The sequence below is a fragment of the Larus michahellis genome, unplaced genomic scaffold, assembly GCF_964199755.1.
Source record: "Larus michahellis unplaced genomic scaffold, bLarMic1.1 SCAFFOLD_78, whole genome shotgun sequence".
NCBI lineage: Eukaryota > Metazoa > Chordata > Aves > Charadriiformes > Laridae > Larus > Larus michahellis.
In genome coordinates, this window is record NW_027436116.1 from 592,392 (window position 1) to 606,219 (window position 13,828).

Sequence of the window (13,828 nt, forward strand, 5' to 3'; positions counted from 1 at the left end):
AGGGGAGACTCGAGGTCGACCCCTAGGGTTTTGGAGTCGTGGATACAGAGGATCCGAAGCCCGCTACACTCCAACAGAAAAAGAGATATTGGCAGCATATGAAGGGGTTCGAGCTGCTTCGGAAGTAGTTGGTACAGAAGCACAGCTCCTCTTAGCACCTCGACTGCCGGTGCTGGGTTGGATGTTCAAAGAAAGGGTCCCCACCACACATCATGCAACCGATGCTACATGGAGTAAGTGGATTGCACTGATCACGCAGCGAACTCGAATGGGAAACCCCAGTCGCCCAGGAATTCTGGAAGTGATCATGGACTGGCCAGAAGGCAAGGATTTTGGAATGTCACCAGAGGAGGAGGTGACGCGTGCAGAAGAGGCCCCACCATATAATAAACTGCCAGAAAATGAGAAGAAATATGCCCTGTTCACTGATGGGTCCTGCCGTATTGTGGGAAAGCATCGAAAGTGGAAGGCTGCTGTGTGGAGTCCTACACGACGGGTTGCAGAAGCCAGTGAGGGACAGGGTGAATCGAGCCAGTTTGCAGAGGTGAAGGCTATTCAGCTGGCTTTGGACATTGCTGAGCGAGAAAAATGGCCAGTACTTTATCTCTACACTGACTCATGGATGGTGGCAAATGCTCTGTGGGGGTGGTTACAGCAGTGGAAGCAGGGCAACTGGCAGCGCAGAGGCAAACCCATCTGGGCTGCTGAACTGTGGAAAGATATTGCTGCCCGGATAGAGAATCTGGTTGTGAAAGTACGCCATGTAGATGCCCATGTACCGAAGAATCGGGCCACGGAGGAACATCAGAACAACCAGCAGGTGGATCGGGCCGCTAGGATTGAAGTGGCTCAAGTGGATCTGGACTGGCAACGTAAGGGTGAACTATTCATAGCTCGGTGGGCCCATGACTCCTCAGGCCATCAAGGGAGAGATGCGACATATAGATGGGCTCGTGACCGAGGGGTGGACTTGACCATGGACACTATTGCACAGATCATCCATGAATGTGAGACATGCGCTGCGATCAAACAAGCCAAGCGTGTGAAGCCTCTTTGGTATGGAGGGCGATGGCTGAAATACAAATATGGGGAGGCCTGGCAGATTGATTATATCACACTGCCACAAACCCGTCAAGGCAAGCGCTATGTGCTCACAATGGTGGAAGCAACCACTGGATGGCTGGAAACATACCCTGTGCCCCATGCCACTGCCCGGAACACTATCCTGGGCCTTGAAAAGCAAGTCCTGTGGCGACATGGTACCCCAGAGAGAATTGAGTCGGACAACGGGACTCATTTCCGAAACAGCCTCATAGACACCTGGGCCAAAGAGCATGGTATCGAGTGGGTGTATCACATCCCCTATCACGCACCAGCCTCTGGGAAGATAGAACGATACAATGGACTGTTAAAAACTACACTGAGAGCAATGGGTGGTGGGACTTTCAAACACTGGGATACTCATTTAGCAAAAGCTACCTGGCTAGTTAACACCAGGGGATCTAACAATCGGGCTGGCCCTGCCCAATCAAAACTTCCACGTACTGTAGAAGGGGATAAAGTCCCCGTAGTGCACATGAAGAATATGCTAGGGAAGACAGTCCGGGTTAGTCCTGCCTCAGGCAAAGGCAAACCCATCCGTGGGATTGCTTTTGCCCAAGGACCTGGGTGCACTTGGTGGGTGATGCGGCAGGATGGGGAAGTCCGATGTGTACCTCATGGGGATCTGATTTTGGGCGAGAATAGCCAATGAATCAGATTGTGTGCTGTTAATTGCTAAGTAACACTGTCACTGTATGTCCTCAATGCTATAATTGCTATCAGTTGTACTACAAGTAAGGCACAGGGATGATGGGATAAGAACTGATCTCAGCAGCTGGCGCCCAGCAGTTTCCTCAAGATCTACATCTTCAGCCCACGGACTGCGTGCATGAGCCACACCAGGTGCACCAGTCACAAGCTCCGAAAAATACAGCATGCAACAGACCAGCACCACCCAGCATCTCACCTGCCCTGAGAGACTGTTCTAACAAATGGAGCCCAAAGCCGTGGATTAAAAGAACTCAACGGACACTTTGGAGGGATGACCCATAAACTAAGGGCATTATATGTGTGTGTATATATATATATATGACAGGGGAAAGTGGTGGCAATTCATTGGAACCTGCTGGGCATGGCATAGATGGTATGGAATAAGGGGTGGATAATGTCCTGGTTCCGGTGGGGATAGGGTTAACTTTTCCTGGTATTCCATGCCATGTGAGCCACGCCCACCCTGAGCTGCCGGGGGAGGGGGCAGGAAGTTGCTGCTTAAAAGCGGGCTGGGGCGTCCCGGGTCCGGCCGGTCGGCGAGCGGCGGTTCCGTAATCGCGTTTGTATATTCCCCTATCCGTGTTGTTGTTGTTTGCCTGTTCCCTTTGCTGTCCTGTTAAACTGCCTTTGTCCCAACCCAAGAGTCTTGCCTTTTCTTACGATCCTTCCTGTATTAGGAAGGCACGTGCGAGCGGCACGTGGTTCTTTGTTGCCATCTGAGGCTAAACCACGACAGGGCGGCTAGCAGAAAAGTACGAGTATGCAAGAAATTCGAGGGTATGCCGACCTTGCAGACCCGAGACAAATAAATCTGAGGAGCCAGGGAACAACTGGCCTTGCAGGTCTGAGATAAATAACCTTGAAGAAGTAGGGAGTAGGCAACAAGTTATCACTGTAGCTTTTAGCACATTCCAAAACTGTAGCTTCTAGCATGTAGCGAAACCGCAGGTAGGAGGGATTATTGTAATGAAACATTTAGAGCTAAGCCAATCAGAAATGATAGAATTTGTGTAATTTATGTAACTGTTAAGTAGCTGTATAAAAAGCTTTCCAACACGTCTAATGAACTGACATCTTGCTTGCATCAAGCAGCGTCCCGTCTCTCAATCGCGGCAGCCCTGGGTCACATCTGCCCCACCCCAACTGCGCGCACACCGTGGCACTTGCACACGGGCGCACCATCTCCCCCGGCCCTTCCCATTCCCCCCTTTCGCCTCTCACCCCCCCCCCCAGCAGGCCTCTCCCCCAGCCCCAATGCCCCGTCTGCCGCCGCACGCACACGTGCACACAACATCCACCCCACCCCCTCCAACGGGCCCGAACCTCTCGCGTGCGGCAGACGCAGACGCAGACAGAGCGTCTCCCCCCAAGCCCCGCTGCCGCCACCGAATTACCGCCCACCCCCCCCGCCACACCCCGCTGTCCCCCTTCCCCCCCCCTCCCCCGCCTCTATTCACCACCCGGTTCACTGCGAATCCGGCCGCCCCCTCCCCACGCTGCCCTCGTGCAGGTTTGCCACCCACCCCCCCCACCCCCCCAACCCCCCCCCGGCAAGGACGGCGGGAGACTTTAGGACCCAGCGGAGTCCCTGCCGGCTCCGTGCCCGGGCGAGTTAAGGGATTCCCGGTGGCGAGCGGGGATCTAACCCCGGCTGCCGAGTCTCTACCCTGCCGCGCCCCTGGCCGTGCCCGTGCCCCGGCGCTCCCGCCTTCCTTTCTCAGCCGCTCGCTCGCTCACTCTCTCTGCTGCGCGCCTGCCCGCCCCTGCCGCGGCTGGAGAACCCACTGAACCCCCCCCCGCCCCCAGCACACACACCGCCCCCCCCCACCTCACCGACCCAAAACCTACTCCGAAAAGAGGCACCGCGTGCCTGCCGCCCTCTCCCCGGCCCACCTCTGCGCCGTGCTCGCCGCCCGCTCTCGCCTGCCTCTGCACCGGCACCCCTTCCCCGCCGCTGCCGCCTGCCGGGCAGGGGTGTGCTCGCGCGCCCGCGCAGGGCGCGAAGCCGCGGACCGCCACGCCCCACCCCCACCCCCGCCCCCGACCCGATCCGGGTCAGGGTGGCGGCTCTGCCAGTGGCGCTTAAATCACGAACGAAAAAAAGGTAAAACTTATTTTTTCGCCCCCCCCACATCCCCCCCCTCGCCCGACAGCCCCCCGCCCGGACGATCCGGGTCAGGCTGGCGGCTATGCCAGTGACGCTGAAACCGTGAACGAAGAAAAGATCAAAATACACAGCTTTTTCTCAAGAGTAACGTAATCCAGATCGACATCTATGAAGTCACTGACATTTACATGTCATTTACATGAGAGGGAAGAAGTTACCAGCAGGAAGAGATCTCTCCTTCTTGGAAATGAATTCCGGCCTTTATTTTCAGAAGAAAGAACTGTCTCCTCTGCGTTAGGCCCTGCCTCCTCTAATCTTTGTGCTCTTTCAAGACGAGTAATTTCATTGCACAGCACTACGTCTGTGCACCAAGGGCCATCGCTAGTGCTTTCCCGGCCAAAGTCACATGTTATTGAGCCAAAAATGCAAGCGATTCCATAGCCAAACACGGCATTACAACAGTTTCAGAGGGCCACATCTGCTATTATGCCACACGGGCACATTGGTATAAACTTATAAACAACTGGGCACATTTTCACAATTCACACAGTCTGCGTTCAAACAAATTAGATTGCGCTCTCCACTGTACATATACTACAATTTATGAAATTGTGCAGCATTCACAGAATGGTTCTCTGACTGCCATCACTAGAAATTCAAAAACAGTGATGCAGTTGTCCACGTTACAGAAACGCTTCTCTTTTGGCTGTTCAAAACCCCCCTTAAATGTCCACAGCTTACAGACAAATCAAGTCTTCCGTAAAAACTGTGTTAGTTTCCAATGCAAAATTAACAAAACTTATTAAAAACGGTAGACAGCTAAAGCGCTTCTTCTCAGTGTCCTGAAGAAGACCAATACTATAACGTCATCTTGAGGCTGATAAGGTACTCTCCTTCTATCTTCCAAAATGGGAACTACTCTTTACAGGATGGTATCAAAATATACACACATTTTAAAGTTAAAATTAATACTTTAAATTAGTAGAAATTTTATTAAAGTCTTGTTCAAATTACAAGTGCTAGCCAGATACAGATGACAGTATAAGATGTAAAAGTACAAAGAAAATGCTTTTTTAAGTATTTGACGAGAATATTCATATACCTTAGTAATCTGGGCCGCAGAAATGGATGCAGAAGAGTCACCAATCTGTTCACGAGAAAAGAAACACATATTCAAGTTCTACAATCAAAACACAGCAATAGCTAACCTCTACTGTAGTCCCAAAGCCTGCACTATAGCCTCTGACTGTCACTGAAAGCGGCATTTGTATTTGTTCAAAGCAAAGCCCAGACCTACGACAGCTTAAGAGCGTGGTTAATGCGGTTAATGAGAAGAAACTACAATTACCAAACCCGTTTGAGATCAACTTACTGCTCCGGAATATCTCAGAGAGGGACCCTTCTCAAATGCTCACGACTGCTTAAAAGTCAAAGGGGTAAGGGAGCTGTCAGTTTTCAGCTAAAAAGCATGTAGAAAATATATTGAAGTTTATTCAAGAAGGAAGCAGCACTACAGGAAACTTCAGTGTAGTTTGAAAATTAATCAGTTCGTGTCTCATCATTTAGAAATGCACACGGTTACACTTGCATGAAGACAGCAGGTGCCTGTCAAAATAAAGCACCGGCATATCAGCCCCGAAACGTGAACTCTGTCTCTCCTGTCACTACGTTTAAAAATGCCAAACTCACCATACCCCACGAAACCCAAATAAAAACACCAGTCCAAAACATCAGCCATAAAAGTAACACACCACCTAGTCTAGAAAAAAATTTACTGCTCCACTTATTGAAATAAAGGTGTTTACCAGGACGGAGCAGTCTACAGAAACAGAAAACTGATTTCTTGTATTTTATTAGACCGCAAGCCATACTACCCAAATCAGTTTGGGAAGTGTGAGAAATTAGTCTAGTCCGCCAATGAGTCGCTTTTCGTAAAATATAAAAGCTTACAATGTGTAAGCCAAGCTGTGCTGGCTTTGCGGAGCTCCCCCCAGCCCCCACCGCTGCGCAGACACGAAATAAACACCCGTCTCCACTCCGTGTGTGGCTCAGCTCTTCGCACACCCAGATTTGGGCCAACACCTTCACGCTCCATCTGCCACTCTTTTTCCCATGCGCAAAACAGGCCCGTGCTCTCTCACGGCAGGCACAATCACCACCGTTTTGCAGTTTTTCAGAGAGTGGGAAGGTGCTCTGTTGGAGTCTAGCATTAAACAGTCCTGTACTGACCAGGAACTGAAACATAACGCTTCATAAACTATTAAGTAGTTCCTGCATTTTTTTAGGAAGCAGTTATTATATGGCCTGCAGGCAAGAGTCTGATTTCTTAAAGGTGGCGATAGCACTCCTTTCTACTAAACAGTTATCAAACGCAGGCGATAGATAATTCGTGTACTAGTTAGTACATTTGCCCAACAGCCATCTTCCTCTTCCAATGATCCTACATTCTCGTGACTTTTTTTCCCCTCTAAATTTCTACTGAGGTATTTCCTGCCAGTCCCTCAAATCAATCACGCAGAAGAAACTTGTACACAGCCCTAAGGTAATACTGCAGAAGAACTGGGGGGACAAAATCCAAACCCAACCAGCCAACCCAACCCTCAAAAACCAAGAACTGACAGTAAATTTATTAACTCCCATTTCAAACACAAGACTAGACAGAAACTAACATGAAGCACGTGGGAAAGGGCACCAAAAATAGGAGGAAAAGGCTAGTCTCACTGCTGGAACGTTACGTGTAAATTACAGCCGTTTCCTAAAATCTGATTGTTTGGCTGAACTAAACATTCAGCCAGGAAGGATCACGGTTGTGCCTGACGGTGCTATAACAATGGGCCTGGCGCTGCGTTTCTGCAGCCTTTAAGGACAAGCCCTTACTAGAAATCCTCGCAGTTACCGAAACAGTAATACTAAACCAAAACGGAGGCACTTCCTTGCTTTGGCTGTAGTAACAGTAGGACAGCAGCGCAAATTTGGACGTATAGAATGACAGCTAATAGAAGAGCAAGACAAGGAAGAAATACTCAAAGTAAAACCTTTTGTGCATCCTGTTCAAAAAAACCATGACTAATTTTAATTTTGCTGCTTTACTGTTCAACAGTAATTGGCAAGCTTTTTGGTGATTTATTCCTCCCACACTAAGATCCAGGTTTGTCTTTGAAATACATACAGAAATACAGGTATTTAAAAAACCAAATCAAAACAAAAAGCCCACGCTTTGAACCAAGAGTGAGTTAGCTTTAAGAATAAAGTTAATTGTGTCTCCAACACCAGAAGCACCCGAGGCTGCAGTGCTTTTACAGGGAGAGAGAGAGAGGATTTGTAAAGAGCGATGCAAGGCTTCCACCCTCCCCACGGCTACCCACAACCCAAATCAGGTCCAGGCAGAGCAAACTAGAAGGGAACGTTTCTGCTTCATCTTTCATTTACTTTAAGTAGTTCTAGCTAACACTGAGGCTTCCCTCCCACTCCAGGAGTTTTCCTTTTCTTGGAGACATCTGTGCTAGCGGATGGCGAGATGCTACTTAGAAACGTGACACAGACACGCCAGGGAAGACGCGAGGCGAAAAGAACGTTAACCTGCTTTTGGAACATGTGATTTGTGTTTATGCACATGCTAGTAAACAACAAGAAAAATAACCCTTTTCAAGAAATAAAAACTCGACTGAATTAGATGAAATACTATAAACATGGTTTACATAAATGCATAAAATTAACTCCTTGGGTCACTGGGCCAGTAAACTAACTCAAACTCACAATGCGAGGCATTCATGCATTCATGGCCAAAAAGGAATTCGAACCACTCGGTGACAGAATTACAGGTGTCAGATTAAGACGTAGTGTTTTTAGACCTACATACAAAAAATTTACAATTTTAAGTTGATTGGATACTATTCCATGAGGATCAGAGGCTGCATTCTTCACAGAACACAGAGCCAGAGTTCATCTGTTTCTAGATTTAGCTGATCCTAACAGCTTATCAAGGCATCAGATCCAGTGGTCCAGGGTCAGTGGAATGCCTCACACCGTAGCAGTGAAGTACTTAAAATAAAGATGAAAAATAAAAACCACCAAATAGTGATTTTTATACTGTAAGGACTATTTTGAAATGTGTAGTTACGCATAGCATTCAACCCAAGTGGCAAATCAAGATCTAGACCATCACCAGTCAAGTATTTCCTTGTGTTAATTATATTTTAGCAGCCGAATGACAGTGTTTTCAAACCCGAAGAAAAACGCTGCTCTTTTTCCAAACGTAAAAAAAGAAAAAAGGGTGAGACTGTGATTTTACATACCGCTTTTGATGTTTCACTCACTGGCTCAGTTTGACTTCTAGAAGAAGAAAGAAAGGTGATCAGAATTTAAAATAAAGCACTTGTACCCAGCAAAAAGCAGCAAAAACAGATTATAAGAACGGATTGTCAAAACATTATGTTCTGATAGTCTACTGAATGTGGAAATTTATTCGTATACATAAACTGTTCTCTCTTGTACACTCAGTGCAAAGAAAAAAAAACCCAAATCACATTTCACCTTTGTCACAAATTACTCTAAGACTTACAGATACAGAAGACAACAGCACAAGAGGAAGTCCTCAGGTATTTTGTCTCTGCTACCTAAGTATCAAAACCATCATGTCTGTACTATATTTTGTGTTCTTAAATAATCAACCATCAAAACAGGAAGGTAACGTTAGCCAGTCTGTATATCCCTAGTATCACAAATAGGGCCATACACAGTACTTTTATTTCTAAGCAAGAACAGTGATGGTCTAGACACTTCAAAGCGCACCTTTACTTAAGCGAACCAAAAATCAGTCATCCGACAAAGACATAACAAAAACGTCAGCAGCAGAGTCTTTAGAAGAGCGTTTCTCTGTGGAAGCCCAAGCACTGTGCTCAGACGGCTACCATATTTAGCCACTAAACGTGTTACATATGCTATGTGGATTCAAAATAGTACTAGAAATGTCACCTGACAGCAGTTTCTAGAATTTTGTTCAACTGAGGAGTCCCGTGACAAAAGAAAATAGCGGCCTTGATTGCCAGAATTTGTTTTAAGATGATCCTGAAAATGCTACAATATTTTAGGAACTATTTATTACATTTGAAAACTTGCTGAGATTCCACATACTCATTGATCCGTATTGCAGAGGCAATTCAAAGGCTGCTGTGGAATTCACGTGCAAAGAGAAAGGCTCGCGCTTCCTGCCACTGCTAGACCACCACCAGGCTCACAATTACAGCCACACAGCTCCCGAAGGGGAGCAAGTACAAGGAAACACTGTCAATGACCACCCAATGGTTTCTTCATCCATTTACCTCGAAGAACATACTACAAGGTGAGTAACACATTTTTGAAGGCCTCTCCACCAGTACAGCATACGTTCATCATTCCCAAACTTTAGCCGCTCTGCCAGTGGCTTCTGCAATGTTTCCAGCTGGAGGAGCAGAAAGCTCATCTGCCTGGTGAATTGTCAATGCTAGAACAGCAGTGCCGTTCTTCCCTTATCCCCACATACAGGTATTTACCTGATCTTTGAAGCTAGCAGCATCTATCCTCTCATTGTGGGGCAGCATTACAATACCAGGAGAGGGTGCCGGAGGAAATGGAGGATGCACGGACAACGCAGCACTAAGCATACACATTTTAATTAACCCCCAGTGTTTAGAAGCACAACTCTGTGGCCTCCAGAATTACTAGGGAGTACCTGAAAGCACTGCAACAACTACGGCAGTAACATGCCCAAAGCTGACATGCAGAGCCACATAAATTCAGGGGGTTTTGCTTGCAGACGCTTCATGAGTACCAGGGTGCTGCTGTACTGTTGGTGCGAGACACAACAGTATCATCGTACTCGCACAAAAGGCTTTAGGATACTGTTCTTTTTCTCTTGCCTTAAACGGACATTGTCTTTAGGAAACTACTAGGAATCCTTTATGAATGAAACTTCTTGTTTGCATTGTTTGCCAGCTGGCAACCCTGGGTCTTTCCTCTATAGCTAGTACGCAAAAAACCCAGATTTGGGCCGTAAGAATACCCTCCAGCCCAAGTGCAAGAAATAGTCAAACACTGAGACTCAGGCTCTTCTGAGATGGGAACAAATCCTAAGATTACACTACAATGTGTAAAAGCAAACACATAAAATAAGGAATTTCTCCATATGGAGATCCATGTAGAGACCATGGGTCTCAGAACAATCAGCCCCAAGAACAAACCCAACAGAGTCACCTTAAAAGTTGTAATTGATGGAGTTTGAACCCCATGTCCCAACAGGACTAAAAATGTCAGCCTGCTTTGGGGCAGATACATTAAAATCTAGCCCAGGACAACAAAAATTAACAGCAGCTTTAACAAGAAAGATACAAGCTGAAAGCCCTGTAAGCTAATATAAATTTAAAAAGTGAACACACCAAAACCCCTAACAAAGAATACAATGGTTCGTGGATACTTACCTAACAGATGTTTTGCTGGTAGCTTTAACTCCTCCAACAGGGATTCTTCTGACAATCACCGATGAGTTCTTAGGAATCAGGGCATTGTCATCGGTGTATTCTGAAAACAAGAGAAACACAGAAAAAAACCCTAGTCCGTTCATAAGGATTAAGGATTAAGTATTAATGCGTAATTCCACAGCACTTCAGAGAATCCCCTGACAGATAGAAAGTCTGTCTAGCTTGCCCTGCAACAAAACAGGCACCGAGCTAAAGCATGAAAACGCCATTGCTTCCAGAGCTGTTAACTCAAACAATTCACCTAATGCCACCAGTGCTCAAGACTGAGGGAACGCAGAAGAGACCCTGCCGTCTCTGTCTATTTCTTGGAGCTTCTTCCACCAACAACCACACTTCTCGGCCTCTCAGTGCTTTACATTTGAATGGAGCCAAAACTGGCAGTGCTAGAATTTGCATCACAGAACTTTTGGCCTTTTTTGAGCTTGCTTTCACAAGTAGGCACAATTGGCTCAAACTAAAGTGGTATCTCCCCTCTGAAGCTAATCATCTCCTTTGAATTAAACTGAAGGGTCGTTAATTCTTTCAATTCCCTTCTTGCAGAGCAGAGAGACTCAAACAAAACTACATACGAAGACAGCCTCTAAAAGCCTTTAGAAAACAGTGTGTGCCTGAAGCTACCCATGCTTTGCCTTGGCTTACACCATGTCAGTCTTTTGAAAAGGAGGAAAGCCTTCTGACCTTTTACATACGACCCAAAAAAACCTGCCCTTACTACCTGAGACACTTGGACTGAGCAAGCTTAAAATGCAAAGACTTTCCCATGAGAATGGTTTTATATTGTACTTACACCAGCTGGATATGAGTAACTCTTTTAAAGTGCTACCAGCAGCCATTCCCTGTAATCTGCCTACGGTTTCAAATGCTAAAAGCCCTTAGCTTTGCAGAACGATGGTCTGAAAACCAAAGATACCGGATATCAAGCCAAGCTCTGTCAGGGAGATTTTGCTCAGGGATCAGACCCAAAATAGGAATAGTTCACAATTTAGGCATCATTTTTCAGTATATTCTTCCAATGGGCATGACTTCCTTTGGAGTTAGCGGGAGTTTGTTTTGAAGACATCACATCACAGCATTACTAAAACCGTCAAGTGCGTGCTGTAACACTGAACTCGAGCAAGTTCCGAGCTGCAGAGACAGTCTTTGAAGAGCCCTCTTCTTCCTTAAAACTATTCACCTAAGAGCAGTTCAGAGTCCCATTTTTGGTTTTGTACTTTTTTGTCTTTTGCCTGATAAGCAGAATAGCACATTCTCCAAGGGGCTTGAGACAGAATGGTACAGGCAGGAAAGAGTACTCAAGAAACCCGAGTTCTGGAGTTTACCGTTCTACCACGATATTGTGAGAACATCTATGATAAGAAATTCAGATCAAATTAAAAGGAGGCAAGTCTAAATGCACTATTCTTGAGTATGGGCTTTTTGAAGGGAATTCTGCCCTTACAGAACACGCCTCTGGAGTAAACGTGGAAGAGGACATTCCCCCACCCCCTTTGTAAAATAGGTCCCAACCATCCCTTTGCCTTCCTGGCATCTCTAAAAGCATCATCTCATATTTTTCCACTGATTTTTAAAATCCTGTTTACTTTTACCTCATATTAGCTTTGCTTCTAGTACTAGATTTCCATTGTGAAAAGTAACAGTCACTGAACTGTAAAAGCTTGGAGTACTCAGAAAAATCTGAACAAGTAGGCCATCTTCACTCAAGCTTCACTTCGTTCTTTCCAAGATCATTTCAACATTTTGTCAGGACTGCTGCACAGACAAAGGTATAAAATGCAATACTGTATGTCCACACATAGGAATTCCAAACATCCCACTTAGGCAGAAAATCCTGGTCTGTTTTTTTTTTCCTTTTTCTTCTGAAGGTGAGTTTAAGCATCTACATCTGACGGATAACAACTGCAAGTCACGGTTATGCATATAAACCCAAAAGTTGGCATTCATACATATTACACCAAAACGTATTCCCTAGCTGTGCTCTGAAAACCACTGGGGTATTTTTGTGTTTTCGCATGGAAAACACCCTTACCTTCACTATGTATCTGTGCAAAACCAGTATCTTATGAAACACAACAAATTTATTGATGAACTGGGTGCGGAGAGCACAGCCCCGCAGCTCGGGGACATCGCTCCTCTTCAGGAACAGAGGGGAAAGCTCTGGGTGACAAAGGATGCCAGGACACGCTCCAGAAAGAGAAGATCAGCGCCAGTCCCCCCACCTGAGTGCAAAGAAATAGTTGCACCCCAACAAAATAGTTAAGAAAAGAACCCCAAGCCAAACCCACAGCACAGCATCCCCCTCTACAACGGTTTCAGCGGTAGTTACAACCGCTGCACAGCTGCAGGCTGATGGCCCTCCTGGCCCTGTCACAGGACTCTCACTGACAGCAGTTACCAAGGCCCTTTGGGAAGGCTGCACTGTGCGTCACCTTCACGGAAGAGGACCTGCTGCTTCCCTGTGGCTGCCTTTAGCAGCAGAGCCCTCTGGTTCTCCAGCCCACACTTTCCCACCTTGGATGCAGGAGGCACTGGCTTTCAGCCGCTCCTTTAACAGCTGCCTTTGCTGTGCTCCTCTGCTGTCTCCCTTCCCACCGCATCAGTCAGGGTGGGCTTCTTGTCATTCCAGACCGAGCCCCCAGCACATGCTAAAGAAACAACAATTAGCAAATAGGAACTCTACCCATAGCGCATACCTGGACAGCCTATCAAGGTGTAATTGCTCATCCTACCCTTCCCAAGGTAGAGAACAGCCTATACTTTGATCCCGTATCTACCTACTGTACCATCTGTCCTAAAGTTCAAATCGTAATTACCTTTGCAAGAGGATGGCCGTTGAGGAGAAGTGGGCAGTAAACCATCAACGGTTGGAAAAAAGTAGCCAAGCAAGTGGCAAAGGAAGGAGCCGAGTTATCCCGAAGGCCAGCTCAGCCCAACAAAGCTCAGGGAGCTTTGGTCCTCTCTGTCTCCTTCGTAAAGCTAGAAATGGCGCTTTCACCATCAAGCTCCTGTGGGATAGAAGGCAAACTTTTGATGCAGCAGCTGTGTCCTGCCGCGTAGGCTCTGAACTAGCCCTGCTGAAAAAGCTGACCAGCGCACTGGGCTACAAAGAAAAAGCTCCTCTGTAAAGATGGCTTCCGAGACACGCGCAAGAGAACTTGACCAGCAGTGAGCTCACCTATGCAAGCGGGTCTGTTGTTACAAGAAACCAGACGGAAACAAGGTGAAAGCCGCCAAGGTGCAACGAAAGAGGGCAAACTCAGCTACTAAATATGAATGAAGCGTGCTTGCAAAGCGGGTCACGTCAACAACTCCTCCAAAGTGAATGGTAACAGGCGATCTCATGGCCAAAGCCAATAGGTTTCTTAGACTGTAACAATGCATATGTGAATCGCCTTAG

At 46.8% G+C, this 13,828-nt stretch overlaps 1 long non-coding RNA gene across 1 annotated transcript; it reads right to left on the reverse strand.

Annotated features, from left to right (window-relative positions):
* Positions 1–4,055: 4,055 nt before the first annotated feature.
* LOC141736969 (uncharacterized) lies at positions 4,056–13,611 on the reverse strand. Its single transcript, XR_012585090.1, has 5 exons — positions 12,943–13,611; positions 10,375–10,474; positions 8,215–8,251; positions 4,433–5,066; positions 4,056–4,400 (listed from the first exon to the last, which is right to left on the reverse strand). It is a non-coding gene; the product is annotated as an uncharacterized LOC141736969 (long non-coding RNA).
* Between the last annotated feature and the right edge of the window lie 217 nt (positions 13,612–13,828).